This window comes from Cydia fagiglandana, chromosome 2 (genome assembly GCF_963556715.1).
Source record: "Cydia fagiglandana chromosome 2, ilCydFagi1.1, whole genome shotgun sequence".
Classification (NCBI taxonomy): Eukaryota; Metazoa; Arthropoda; class Insecta; order Lepidoptera; family Tortricidae; genus Cydia; species Cydia fagiglandana.
Window position 1 is genome coordinate 7,710,355 of NC_085933.1, and position 15,645 is coordinate 7,725,999.

The window sequence follows — 15,645 nt, forward strand, 5'->3', positions numbered from 1 at the left end:
AGGTTAAAATAATCAAGCTTTAACTTTTCTTTCAGGGTTTTGGGTTAACATTTTTCAGATATCTGAAAGTACGTAGGTACCTACCTTAGTACCTATATTTAGGTAATAATGTACATATATGCATAAGTTCATAGATGCTTATAATTTTGAAAAAAACTCTAACATTAAATCAAAAGACTTAGATCATTTGAAAGATTAACATAAAATCAGTTATTTTAATGTAAGTAATAAAACCCAAAAGCAATTATTTTTAAGTGCAAAAACACATCATCCCAATCAAGAAAATCTGTTACTGCGAGATCATAACCACTAGTAATATGCTGTTCTGATTACTCGGTTATTAACAGCATTGCTGATTTAAATTGCAGCAAGATAAGTACTACAACACGAGAGCAATTGTCGCGAAGTCTTGCCTCGCGAACGCATTAAACAAACAGTGCAGTAAAAATAAATCTAACTGCCTATAAAAACTGCCATAACTATCACTTAAACGCCATTGTGACTGCGACCGTTGTATCTCGAACTACCGACGAAAAGTGCAACTTTGTGCCATTTAAGATAGGATTCAAACACTTTTTCAAACTGCACAACGGGACTTAATCGAGTATTTAAGTTTTAAGATTTACCTCCGACGTTTCGAGGACGGCGTTGTCCCCGTGGTCTCGGAGAAGACTCGGGTGGTGTGGTCTATGTTTAATAATCGTAAAAGTTTAAATCAGTGATTCAAACACTGCTAATATTGGTCCTATTAATGGTTTAGTTTTAAAAGGCCACAACACCAATAACGAGGAACCTAACGCTGTAGAATGTGAGGACCTAGGTATAATTATAATCTTCTCGGCTTCGTAATTTAAATTATTTATATTATCTTGGTGGTTTACATAATTATTAGGTACTTGACAACAATTCTAGGTCATCATAAATTATATCACATATCATAAATTAAAGTACAACTTGAGTAAGAAGTAAGTACTTATTACAATCATAACGCAGTAATTTTATTTAACACACGCCCGTAAAACGTTTACCTAATCTGTGGAAAACCAGTTTAGTGGCAACGTTAGATAAATCAAGTTTGATAATTAGGCAATAATCATACTAAACCGGCACAAATATTTAAGCAAATATTGCCTTATTAATACTTAACAAGATTATAGCAATCATTTAACTAGTTGTGACATTGATTGGTACCTAATTAGGTAAATAGGTATACATATATAATTATACCTAAGTATACTTTTACATACCTACCTTACGTAGATTAAGTAATTAACTAATTTAGTATGTATATATGTAATATGTATACTGTTTACTTTTTAATTAATTAACATATATTATTTCAATTTAATCGTGAATAAGTAGGTATTTATAGTACGTATATGTGGTAAAATACTTTTAGGTACGTACCAACCTGCCCACCTACCTCGCACATACCTACCCACCTAGGTATGTGCGTAAACTTTAAAAAGGCACTACCATTTTATACAGTTTTAAACGCTAAGCTTAACTTAAAGCTTAAACTATGCTTTGAAACGAAACAAAAACTATTATCAACATAAAACACAAGACACCAGTGAAAGCTTTAAAACAAAAACATACCAAAATAAAACCTCCGGATACTTATGTGCAACAAAATCCCCGAGATCATTATTTCGCCGCTACACGGTACACACACGGGTACACGGCCCGGCCGGGCCCAGATAGTGTTTAGTTTATCGCGGCAGGCCGGCTAACACGATCATAATAAAGACACTTTATTAGCCCTCTCACCACGACGCGTTATCGACTTCAATTAAATACCATTTTTATTAGGAATCCTCGGAAACGCCCCGTGGTCAATACGTTTTTTTGTTCACATTTCATATGCGCTTATGCGCCTTAATATAAGCCTTATCCCGTCGCGTCGTCATAACTTTAAGTATTAGTGCCCGTCTATGTAAAAAATAAAGCTTACTTTACCAGCTTATGCATCCATAATCGCTGCGACTGCAAACTATCCATGAACCTGAAAAAAGAAAATTCGATGAGACATTGAAGTTAATAACAACGAACATAATATATCATTACAATAAGTAGATACAATTCTGACTCGCAATAAAAAACCGTAAAAAAATGTTTTCTCAAAATAAATCAAGCAGCGTAAAAAACTGTTGATGCTTTTATATATTTAAAAGCTAAGAAAGCATCATGAACCATAAAACGGAATGTGCGCGAATACGCGGCCTTCCAACAATGAATACGAAAAAACACCAAGCCAAACGGAGATCGCTTTTCTTCAATGGTTACTTTATATGCAAATTCCTTGCAATAAAAGTGGAACCCTTCTCTAGCTTTATACAGAGAGCAGAAGACTTGAATCCGTTTTATGTGTTAGTGAATCGATGCTATTTTATAGGCAACGAGTATCGATTCTGAGCGGGATGTAGAATTCGGAAGTTAACTCGGCTATTTGGATAAATAGATTCCTCCGTATTCGATCGCTATCAAATTTGATTGCTCGAGATAAGTAAATATATATCGTATTTAGGATAAGGTTTACAACCTACTCGCTTCAAATGAATGTACGTAACGTGAATACACGCCATTAACATACGGGAGCGACCTGTGCCTGTTTTCGTTGAGAAGTAAAAAGATAAGCACCATGCAGCAGCTGACTTCAAACCTCTAAATAAATCCTACATTATCATCATATGCATAATTAACGGCCCGATTCAGTACAAAAACGTCACTTTTAACACTGACACATCTAATTCATATCGTTTCTAGATCTACTAATTGACGTATCTTATAGTTCGAATCGGGAAGGAAATATCTGATATATTTGATATCGGGCTCCAAGATATAAATAACTAGGTACATATACCTATATGTAGCAGTTACCTATTTATCACGTCTCTAGCTATATACGACTCTTACCTAATACCTTATTTACATATGAGTATGGACCTATTACGAATTCAGTAAAATACCAACATATGAACCATGAAATACATATTCTGTTTTAAAAATAGTAAAGTAACTTCATTCGGCATGGATGTAATTTAGACTATTTACTCGTAGTTTAGAGGAACCCATCTAGCATTTTGTATAGGACCTATTTAGTAATTTTATTGTCTAAAGGAGGACACGCGTTTGCGTATACATATTACCTACTTGGAATTTGGAATGTATGTATGTACCTATGTGTTTTATTTTTTTGCTAACATTTTTATCTTCGTATAGGTTACTATTAGAACCACTATATAAAATTCAAAAGTTGTATGCATCAAACGCAAAGGTTTTCTTTCTCCGAATAGGGCGCCAGCGCCACGTACTGCGCCCGAGCCCGACAAGGATCTTATATTTCCATAAAATGTTCACTTTACGAGCGCACCTGCACCCCGCCGACCTCCACCTCCTCAAATGACCAGAGATTTTTAAATAAACGTCTAAAAACAAACATAAATGATAACGAATGTATTTTATCTTTAATAAAGCGGCATAAACGAGTATGAAAATATTTTAAAGCAAATGAAGTAGCATTAAAGAGGCAGATAAGCGACATTTGGTGGCGATCGTGTGGCGCCAAACCACTTAGATCTACTCGTAGGCCCCTATTAATTCCTATGAACACAAAGAGATAACTTCTCATCATAATTTCTGTACCTATCCTGCGATATTGGCAATAACATACAACTCTTATTTCACCTGCCCTAACTGATAAAACTTAATTATCGCGGTAAAAGTTTAGCTAAATTTACTTTGCTGATTGACTAGCACGCTTATCTTTTCGCGGATTAGCAAAGTAATATTTTGGTTTTAATTAGATTGACTTTGATCATATTCTAAATAGTTTTCTCCAATCTGAAACGCACAAACGAATTTAGTGACAGCTCGCTATAGGAAGACGATATTACACGCAAATGGGGCGCGGCAAGAAAAAATACTAACTGCATATACAAATACTTACTTTATAATTTTCTCAGAAAATTACGCATCTGCTGTGCTTAGCAATTACTATGGACGTTAAAATAACACCTTTCCACACCTAATAATAAATTGAATTAAGGCAACCCGACTTCATCAGCTCTAACGCCAGTAATAACAAACCATAAAGGCTTGAAACGTGTTCGACAAATGATAGCACTAGCATCATTATAAAGAGTTAACCCGTGGAATCGTTCCCTATGATCTACTTTACGACTAAAACTTTAATAAAATTCTTTAATAACATTCCGGCGTCGTGTTCCATATTTCCCAAAGCGATTATCGTCGCTGTACATCCACCTACGTATCGTAAACGTAAAATATCTAACTATCCAATTACTACTTGTGTGTAATGTATCTGTTTTCGTTCACATATTATAATTTTAGGGACGCGAAGCGATTCAATCTGTAAATTATGACACACAACACTCGAGATGGTGGTCTTATATTTTTTTCTCTCAATAAGCCCCGCAACTAGCACCGCTGGTTTCTCAATAAACTTCATAACAAACTGCCACATGCAGCAGTATCTCGTATACATTATGAGCTTATTCATTTAAACCCGGACTGCCGACAGTTTCAAAACGGGTTTGAATAAAACGTGCAACCAAATATCGATTTTTAGCTGTAAACAAATTAAGTCAATAATCCTCAACCGTACTTCAGTAATAACATGATGAGATATGTAGATAGCATTTGGAAGTATCATTTAACATGTACCTACAATAATTACAATGCCAATGGCATCAGTATTATCGGCCTGTGGCCCATTTTATAAAGCTACAAGTTACAATTTACAAGCGGAAGTCTCTTTCTAACCCTATGTTTTAGAACGAGACTTCCGCTTGTAAATTGTAACTTGTAGCTTTATAAAATAGGCCACTGGAGTCACTTCAGTTAATAGGTTTTGAATGTACTTACACTGTTTATACGTATTTAGAGCATGAACCATTGCTATCAATTTTGACTCTTGTTTTTGTTGTCATAGGATTGAAAATGAAGAATGAAGTGAATGCTTTGAAAAACCTACAAGCTCATCAGCACACCCACTCGCTTGTCCCTCAACGCGCCAATAAACTGTGCTGGAAAGGCGCGCTCTCATTACTACAAAGTTGCCGGAACGTCTAAATTACCTATTGACTGGCTGTCCAGCTGAGTTATTGTGGCATAAATTAACTGCAAGATACGCCCTCCGTGATTATTGGACTACGGTGCCCTGGCTGATTAAATTGGTTTGAATTTAAAGTTCGGTACGTAAGTACCTACGTCAAATAAATTATTTTAACTAAATATACCATGCATCATACTCGTATCATTAAATTACATCTATTTAAATAGAACTCACTCTAACCAAACCAAACCAAATAGGTAACCATAATGAAACCTAATCAAATGCACCCAAAGGCCAAAATGAACGTAGGTATCTAACAATTTCCACTTTTGTATGGGACGGCACGTTCTCTGCTAAGTCCGCATTTCTTTTGTGCAAACTCCGAATTACCGACATAAAACTCTCTGTGGACCAGTCTACGTGATGTCTTCAGTTTTTTACTGCTGCATGTACCTATATATAATGCATAGTATATTCTTATCGGGGAACTAGGTCCCCTTTCAAAAGCGTAATCATAAAATTGAAGTCGTACAAAGCGAACGTGTGCGTAGGCAGGTCTACATAGAGAGGAGGTATACAGAGAGGCAGGTAAGGAGGGAAGTTTTCGACTTTTGTAATTAATGTTGCAAGGAAGATTCCGTTGGTAAAAGTTTTTTCATCACGTTGGCGGAGCCCCGTAATGAGCGCCCCCGCAGCGGCCTCGTAAAACCACCTACAACTTAATAAATAAAACTGGAATTCGTGAAGATTTATCACGAGGCCCATATTGCGATTCGTGACTCGCGCCTGAGGCGTGTTTTTGCTACGGCCGAAAGACAGGATAAGAGCGATGGCAGTAAAAAATAGAGATATATATCATCTATTGCGGTCCGCCTCTCATATTTACAGAAGGTTTTTTGTATGAAATATTTTGACACTTCCCGGTACGCGCCATGTTCCCTAACATGTTCATTCGTGGAACTATTCAAGGCTGAGTTACAGACGAGGAACGTGAGACTTGGTTAGATCATATTACAAAAAGAAGTATTGATCTAGGGTGTTGATTCCAAAAGAAAAATTCCAAGAATCTTAATCACCTGAATATATTTTTTACTGGTCAAAATGTATTAAATTTCGTTAAACATCAGTTAGGTACTAAAACTTGGATATCGATATGCAAAAGTGGTTACGATAAGTACCTACTCTCGAGAACAAGTTTTGGCTCTACCGCGTTGAATACACACAAATAAACCGACGCGGCGCCATAATCGTACATTGATCCTAAAATCACTGTAGGTACCTACCTACGTGTAGGTAGGTAGATAGGACTGACTGCCCAAACAAGTATTTTATTCACCATATTATTACATCATACTAAGCATTGTGCTCGCTTAAAAGGTACACCTTATTGAAGTTGTGGTTTACCCATTAAGTACCTAATCTTAAAATGAGCTATCAAATGCACAATAATAATTAGATCGTAATTCTACGAGTAGGTTTTTAAAGGAGATCGTCGACTTTGGGCCCGGAAAAAACCGTCACGTATATGGTAAAGATTATTACAGTAATTACATACGCATTTTATTACTGAAAATAAATATTGAGTTAAAAATTAAACGGGAATTAGAAATACATATATAATTAAAAGACATTATATTATTCATTTCCGTAAATCAATGTAGGTATAATGTTACCAAACGCCTTGCCATCGTCAACATCTTTATTATTAGCATTGACATAAATTGAGCTCACTTGAATTTGCTTGAATAAACATCATCATGGTTTTACAACTCTACATATTACTCTAATTATAAAGAGTTGTAAATTTTGATGTTGAAGGTACCTACTATGAAAAATATGATTTTAATACTTGATATACGTACCTAACACTTAACAGGAAAGCGAATAAATAATTCCTCGTGCAGATGGTATCAGGATGGGTGAGCAATTGAGCATTCCGGCCACGTATCGGCGCAGGTGATACCCGACCAAGATAAACGGCGCGGTAATTCCACTCTGCGAATTGAATTCCAAAACGGGGATCGATATGGGGGTGGTTCTAGGTATAGTATACTAGGTATAGTATACTAGGTATAGTATACCACTATTTGTGTAACCGTGTTCATACGAGAATGTTAGTGCATGAGTTTTTCGATCGATACTGCTTAGTTGTTTGTTAAAGCTTTTAGGTTTATTAGTGTGGACATAATATTACTTCTTCGCTTTCTTGTCTAGCCAAGTGCCACTATAAAAAACCGCTACCTGAAATATTTGAGTAATTCTAGTGATATTGACGCCTAGCAAAGCTATAGGTATAGCGTAGCGATTACAGCAGAGAAATTGTAATACGTGAGCTTTCTTGTAATTTTCATAAGTCTGTAGAAGACACAAAGATACAATTTAATATATACAGGTTTTTATCAAAATTGGGTTTCAGTGTGTAATAAAAGGAAGAATCCTCTTGGCCCTGCAAAGCCAGAGCGGCAATGAAAGTGACTAGGCTGGCGTATATCTTAACGAAACTTGGTGTTTTCGTCCAATTTTAATTTTGTTTTAGAGCCGAGCTCGGCCGGGCTTACTCGCGCGCTATTATTTGCCCCGTTTTATCTCCAATGTAATCTTGTTAAGAGGCCTTGTGTAGCTAGGGTTGCTGTAACAGAAATGGGGAAGGAACCAAACGTTTTCGGGATAGTCAAGTTGAAGTACCTAATGTTAGTTATACAGGATAGATCTTGGTGATATACCGAAGTCTAAAACTTAGATACAGCAAAATTTTATATTTGCATTACCAGTAACAACACAGTTATTTACTTCGTTGTATGTATCCTATCCCCCTATCCACAGCCTATGGGTATTCCTTAAGGGATACGTGTGTAATTCCCACCAGAGCAAAATTTATTTCTTGGGATTTATTTATTATCTGTGTTTTGCTCGGCACAAAATATATATATCAACAATAATATCAACATAAATATATTAAATATAGAGCAATAGAAAGACAACGTACCTATAACGCATGCTGAATTGTAATATCTTAGAAAGTGATGACTGTTGAGAATGCATTGATGAAGTAAAAGATGGTAGAACTGGAAGAATAATACTTTCTGAACATTCTGGTTTCTGAAAATTATCGTTGTGTGTCAAAAGCACTATAGGAAAACAATCTTCATGTATTAAAAAGTGTCCCTCAAAAACATTAAATAGGCCGCGCCGCGGCGCCACTGTGCATCGCGAACCAATTTTTGACGGTCTTTTAGCCTTGTCGGTAGTGACCCCGCTTATGAAGCAGGAGGTCGCGGGTTCGAATCCCGATAAGAGTATTTATTAGCTTTTTATTATTTGTATTTGTAGGTATTTAATACCAATATATAAATTAATATTGATATACATATGTAAGTTGAAAAAGATAGAGAACAGAAATTGTGATGACCAGCATCACTGGAGGAGGCCTTCACCCTCACAGGAGGGGTTGTTGCAGAATAAATTACAAGAAAAAAATATAATTACTTACTACTTATTACATAACCAAGCATAATAGAACATTGATTTGAGGAATATTAAATATTATTGTAATACTAAACCTAATGTAAATTTAAGTTTATAATATTGTGTTTGTTTTACCGGCGAGAAATAAAAGGCTCTTTTTTGTTTTTCGTTTTTAATATTAATATAAAAGTAAAATATAAAAACACAAAACAAAAAAAAACACCCGAACACATTTTTATATATGTATAATGTAGTGGCGGATTTGCAGTCTTTGCCGCCCTAGGCCCCAGGCCCTGTAGCCGCCCCTTTCTCAGCACCCATCATATTGACTACATTTTGAGTTATTTCTTGTTAACATCAGCGAATGTTTTGTTACAATTTGCCTGCATCTGATCCTTGATCCAGTCTCTAGGTGTTGGTCGAGACTCTTCGCTATGAGACCGTCCGCTGAGACGACTATCGCAACAATGATCGTCGAGTCAACATCCCACATGGCGGTAATCTCGTATATAAAGTAGAGTCTGTGCGGAAAGAGAAGAGTCGTGGCAGAAACGGGAACTAACATTTTAAATTTTATATGGCAATCAAACCTTTGACACCTGTCTTGTAAAAAGTAAACAAACTTCTGTCATTGTATATTTTTATTAACAAAAACCGCAAGTTTTATGTATATAATATTTTCAAAACACGATAAAACCGTACATAAAACCACAAGGAAAGTTATATTTAACATTGTTCGGTTTTGTCAGCGGGAAGAAAACGGCTAAAAGCCGACTATCGACTTACAAAAAGTCGCGGAACGTGTTTCCGCTATTCGCGGGTATTGATGTTGTATTTAATATTAAATAACTACCTATTTAATAAGCCCCCTAAGTAACTTGTCTCCGGTACATAATCGGTAAGTATATTCATTCAAAATATATTAATTTTCATAAATATGCAGGTCATTCATGATCTTTAAAATAACTGACAAATAGTCTTGATACTTGCTATTTTATGCATATTTATATGTAATTTCTTTTTCAGGATTGTGTTAAAGTACCTACGGTATCTCGAATAAAAGACCGCTAAGTAGGTGATATGCAAGAATTCGTAATCTACGTGCCGGATTCAAGCACATCCAGTTCAGATGAAGATAGTTCTATGAGTGTCCCTGGTTGTTCTGAAGCTAGCTCAAACATAAGTGACATTGAATATTTTAATTCTAAGAAAATATTTCTTTATTTGTAAGTTCGTTTACTAGGTTCTGAATAAAACTTTTTCTAATAAAATATTTCTTTATTTGTAGGTTCTGTTAGAGTCTGGCTAGCCAAAAATTGTTGACAGATATTTCGTTGTTGTATTACCAATTGTCTATGATTTTAAAAAAAGCTAAAAGTCAGTTGTCAATTTATGTCATTCATTCAAATTGTTTGCTGGATTTAAGGGGTCTATTTTAAATAATATTAATAATTTCTATACTGAGTGAGGTTCGCAAACTATTATTTAAACACGTAAATAATTACGACAATGTGCGAAGTCGACGTGTAGCGTTGTATAACGAAAAACTGCAATGTTTACAACTCCTAACCAAATGTAAACAAATTATGAGGTTGGTGCTCTATAAATATTTTGATACTTTAAATACTAGTTCTAACATTTGCCTATTACTTTGATTAAGTACGTGAATTTATTAATGCCTGAATCTCAGAAACAGGACAAGTGTATAAAGAAACGGATAAACTAAAAGTTCTGAAATATATCTATAAAATCTAAATATTGGAACGTAAACATATGTGTTTGTCATTGATTGTACTTTAAATGGTGGTAGAAATTATGTGAGCTGACTTTGAGAGCACGTAAACGTTTATTTAACTTATTTCCTTAGGTACCTTACTTGTCAAAATATTGTCTAGTATCAAACCTATAATTCCTACTACACAAAGTATGACCAGCCCGAGATTTTTTGAATTTCCCGCCAATAACTTAGGTAAAATTTCAGTAGCCAGACTCTAGTTACGAACTTATATTTCATATTTAGCAGTGACTTTTCGGCGAAGTAAAATATCGTGAGATGAGAGAACCGGACATATCCCAATAAGGCCTACCTACTTATTAGGGTTTCTGGTTTCTCGACCTTTTTAATTTCTCGAGGCACGGGAATACTCGACCAAGATTTCTCGAGTATCTCGAGAAATTTTGAAAGCTCCAAAAAACACCATGTTATTTGTTTTTTTTTGCTTTTTTACAAATTAAACTCATAGGAATCGTAGGTGAGATCAATAATAAAACATATGGTACATTTTTAGTCACCATAAATTGCACTTAATAATCAAAAATACAACAACAAAAAAAACTATAGGTGCACGCGTGCGCACCGGCGATGTGTTATGCTATAGTGTATTTCTTTAGGTATTCAACAAAATGTAAACAAACCACAATATGGTATTTTATCAGGCAGCAATATTCAAGTCAATAAATTTTGTATTAAAAAACTCGATATGACTCAACTTTTAACAGAAATTTTACTACGTAATATTAATTACTCGTATTTACTCAACGTAACAATAAAGCTGCTACTTTTATATTCATGTTATAAATGACCTAGCCTAAGAAGAAAAATAAATAAAAGAGAAGCTGCTAAAATTGTAATATTTTGCTAATAGGAATATATCGGGATTATTTGATTTATCAATAGTAATTTAGTTTTGTAATATTTGTTATTACACTTATTACATGGTCCTATAATTCGTTAAATTTTTTTTAAAGCGTTTTTCAATAAAAAAGACACTACATGAATGTCATGAATATGTAGTTCAAAAGTTTCAAAACATGAAGATCGGTTAAAGCTAGAACGACAGGGGACGGATCACGGTAGTTTTTTATTTGGATGGTAATAAATGTTTTAAGTAGGTTCCTACCCTACCTGAAAATGTAAGAAAAACATTGTTCATATTTATTTTACTACCTAAAGAAATACATCATAGACACATCATGTGTTAAACGCGTGTTTTATTTTACTTATCAGTAGAGATTTATTTCTCGAGTTCTCGAGGCACTGAATATATTTTTCCCGTCTCGACTTAGGACAGATTTCTCGAGATTTCTCGCCTCGGGAATTCTCGAGCAGAAACCCTACTACTTATGCACTATTTTTATTCATATTCATATTTATTATTAATAATGTACACATACATTACAAGTCAAGTTTACAATGGGTGAAATATATCCCAGATAAAATTACAGTTCTATTGCCCAATTTCTACCCGATCTACCCGGTTTTAATAACTGTTGGACTGCACAGATTAGGCAGTACATAAATGAGACTCTATCTTGTTTGGTACTAAAATTACAGTTGTAGGTATTGGGCAGATTCTTAACTAGTTTTAGCAGTTTTGTCAATCGCACTGTCACTTTTTAGTATCTACTAGTGTGTTTTAAAAAGAAAACTAGTGCCTGCGCTAAATCAGAGGATTGAGTTGACGAGCCGACACCACCACCAGGCTCTGTTTAGTAAGCCGTGGTAAAAAACCGAAACAAAAGGGATTCAAGTATCATGACCTTTAGTGTCGTACTATAATCACGTGACCAGTGTTGTCAGCATAGCAAAAACCATAAAATAGCACTGGCGCGCCCTCAAATCCCACGACTCTTCTCTTTCCGCACAGACTCTATTACTTACCTAAGTATCACTAGTGAGATTGAGTTGGAAATCAAAACCTGAGTGTGCGCGCTGCGCGGTAGTTTTCAGCGAATGCGAGTTCTTAGTTCGGGGCGAACTATTAGTAATTAAGACAATAACTTGGCATTTATCCTATTCATTTTAGTTTTGGTTTTGCCTGCGGCGTAACGTTTATTTTTATATTTTGCCAGAAAGTGGGCTCGCATAACTACGTACATATCGATAACATTTTTTAATATATGTTTGAAATGGTCGACACATCCAACTTTTATCAATGCTCCTTTTAGTCATTCTTGCGTAATTTCACTGATCGTCTCCATATTGGTTAAAGCTTTGCTTATTACTCTTAACATACATTTCTCTATCATTTTGGTCAGATTGAATAGATCGTCACTAGCATAAATTAACCCGCCGTATAAATCCATTTAATCGATTACGTCGTTTCTCACTAACAGTTTTCCCTCATTAGGACTCATTTGTATGAGTTTTAAACAATTATTGCATTTTACGATTTTTCGCAATTTGCGGACGATGTACCCAGCAATGTAAGACTGAACCGCGTCACTGGTTTACAGCCTCGTTGTAATCATGGTCTTCATAACCATGAATCAATGGTTACCAGATCCTTCGCTCCTAGTAAGTTCTTCAGCAAATCCTTGCCGGAAACATTACAACCGGGCGTATTAGGGAAAAACGAGACGCCAATCGGTAAACTTGTGCAAACATTTTGGGATCAGGGTGATCGTTTCCTCCACACGAATATCTCATGACGGAAAAAAAACCGAGACGACTATCGCAACAATGATCGTCGAGTCAACATCCCACGTGGCGGTAATCTCGTATATAAAGTATTAGTAGGTATCACTAGTGAGATTGAGTTGGAAATCAAAACCTGAGTGTGCGCGCTGCGCGGTAGTTTTCAGCGAATACGAGTTCTTAGTTCGGGGCGAACTACTAGTAATTAAGACAATAACTTGGCATTTTTCCTGTTCATTTTAGTTTTGGTTTTGGCTGCGTCGTAACGTTTATTTTCATATTTTGCCAGAAAGTGGGCTCGCATAACTACGTATATATCGATAATTTTTTTTGATACTTGTTTGGAATGGTCGGCACATCCAACTTTTATCAATGTTTCTTTTTGTAATTCTTGCGTAATTTCACTGATCGTCTCCATATTGGTTAAAGCTTTGCTTATTGCTCTTAACACACATTTCTCTATCATTTTGGTCAGATTGAATAGATCGTCACTAGCATAAATTAACCCGCCGTATAAATCCATTTTATCGATTACGTCGTTTCTCATTAACATTTTTCCCTCATTGGGACTCATTTGTATGAGTTTCAAACAATTATTGCATTTTACGATTTTTCGCAATTTGCGGACGATGTACCCAGCAATGTAAGACTGCACCGCGTCACTGGTGACAGCCTCGTTGTAGTCATGGTCTTCATAACCATCAATCAATGGTTCACCATTATCTAGTATATGGTCGAGGCTTTCCAGCCATGCTTGCTTAGCCTCGTTTGAACCAGTTACCATATCCTTTGCTCCTAGTAAGTTCTTCAGCAAATCTTTGCCGGAAACGTTACAACCTTTCGGAGGGCGTATTAGGGAAAAACAAGACGCCAATCGGTAAACTTGTGCAAACATTTTGGGATCAGGGTGATCGTTTCCTCCACACGAATATCTCATGACGGAGAAAAATCTCTGAAAACAAGTCAAAATTATTATTCAATAAAAAATATAGGACCTCGGGTCTCAAACTATCTCCATAATTTTATCTAAATTGGTTCAGCGGTTTAAGCGTGAAGAGGTAACAGACACACTTTTGCATTTATAATAGTACTAATATTTATATGGCTATGTTCGTTTTTTTAGCATTAGAAAGAAGGTAAGCGATAAAAAACGTCCACAGCCCAAAGTTACGCCTCATTTCAAAAGAATTAAACCCAAAAACACCAGGCAGAAATATATTGATGGGTACATTAAGTATATGGACTAGGTAGGAACTGTATCCTAAAAAAATATGTGCCACCTGTCATGCTTAACGGAGCTCTCTTAGACAGAGTACAGAGTTTCAAGTACCTAGGGCATATTGTTACTGCGGACCTCAAGGATGATGTGGATATGGAGCGGGAGCGGAGGGCGTTGTGCGTAAGGGCGAACATGTTGGCTCGCAGGTTTGCTCGTTGTAGTAGTGACGTGAAGATAACGCTTTTCAAAGCGTACTGCACGTCGCTGTACACGTGTGGCCTGTGGGCGGACTACACGCAAAGAGCGTACAACGCGCTCCGCGTCCAGTACAATAACGCATTCAGGGCGGTGTTGGGGCTGCCCCGCTACTGTAGCGCTTCGGGCATGTTCGCGGGGCCCACACGGCCTGTTTCCACGCCACCATGCGCGTGCGCGCAGCTGCGCTGGTGCGGCGCGTGCGGGCCAGCGCCAACACTGTCCTGGCGATGATCGCAGATCGGCTTGACTGTCCTTATATTGTGCACTGTTGCAACAGGCATGTAAGGACAGGTGTAGGTTAGTTTTGTATGTATTGTTGTGTTTTTGTGTATATATTGTATATCATTATTCTTTAATGTGATTTGTAAATTTTTAAATTTTATTGTTAATTTTAGTAGATTATATTTAAAAATGTAATGTTATTAATGTTGTGTAATCAAAATGTAAATAATGTAAAAATATGAGTATAATTAGCTTGAATTAATGAATTATAATTTATTTTTTATTTTTAAAAAGGCTTTCTGGACTTTCTCCAAAAGTAAGGCAGCATACATGATGCAGATTCCATACAAGCAGATTCATATTCATTGGATTACATAATTAGTAATTATTAATTACCTCCAACGGATCTTGAGATAGGGTTGCTGTCATCAAATACTTGTAATCACATGCAACATTCAGCATATCCAAAATTTCAAGTGTTGCCCGTAAAGTTACTTTTAATCCAGTTAACGTGCTCCTTGACACAGGTATTTTTTTTTTCGAGCTTTTCCCAGTCTGCAAGGAATTCTAAAAATTCCTGGATTGCCTGAAAAAAGTATTTCTTCATTAAGTAAACAAGCTTCAAAGCTATACAATGAAATATTAAGAGGAAAGGGGACGGCCGCTTCTCTACACAAAAGTATAGTCAGTAGTAGACATTTACAGATATTAGTAAGGAGCAAAAAATATATTCCATACAAATTTTTAAATGTTCCTAATTTTTATATTAAACTAAAAATTACAGTATAGGCTGTATAGGTGCCAAGGGATATATTCAGGTTGCGAGGCGGCGGCGGTTCCGGCATATTAACATTAACACATAATATTCACTACCAGCAACGCATAATTATATTAATTCTAATTATAATCGGCATAAATTATTCTTCACTATAAGAGGTATCTACTAACAAAAATACATTAAAAGGTTGGCTACTTCTGGTTTAAGGC

The 15,645-nt window shown here is 35.8% G+C and overlaps 1 protein-coding gene across 1 annotated transcript in view; it reads right to left on the reverse strand.

The window, feature by feature from the left end:
* LOC134674975 (homeobox protein abdominal-B) overlaps nt 1–15,645 on the reverse strand; it is a 140,854-nt gene that overhangs the window by 94,571 nt on the left and 30,638 nt on the right. The window contains exon 2 of the mRNA XM_063533128.1: nt 1,960–2,005. The gene's annotated coding sequence lies outside the window, so the exon portion shown is untranslated. The remainder of the gene's footprint in view (nt 1–1,959; nt 2,006–15,645) is intronic.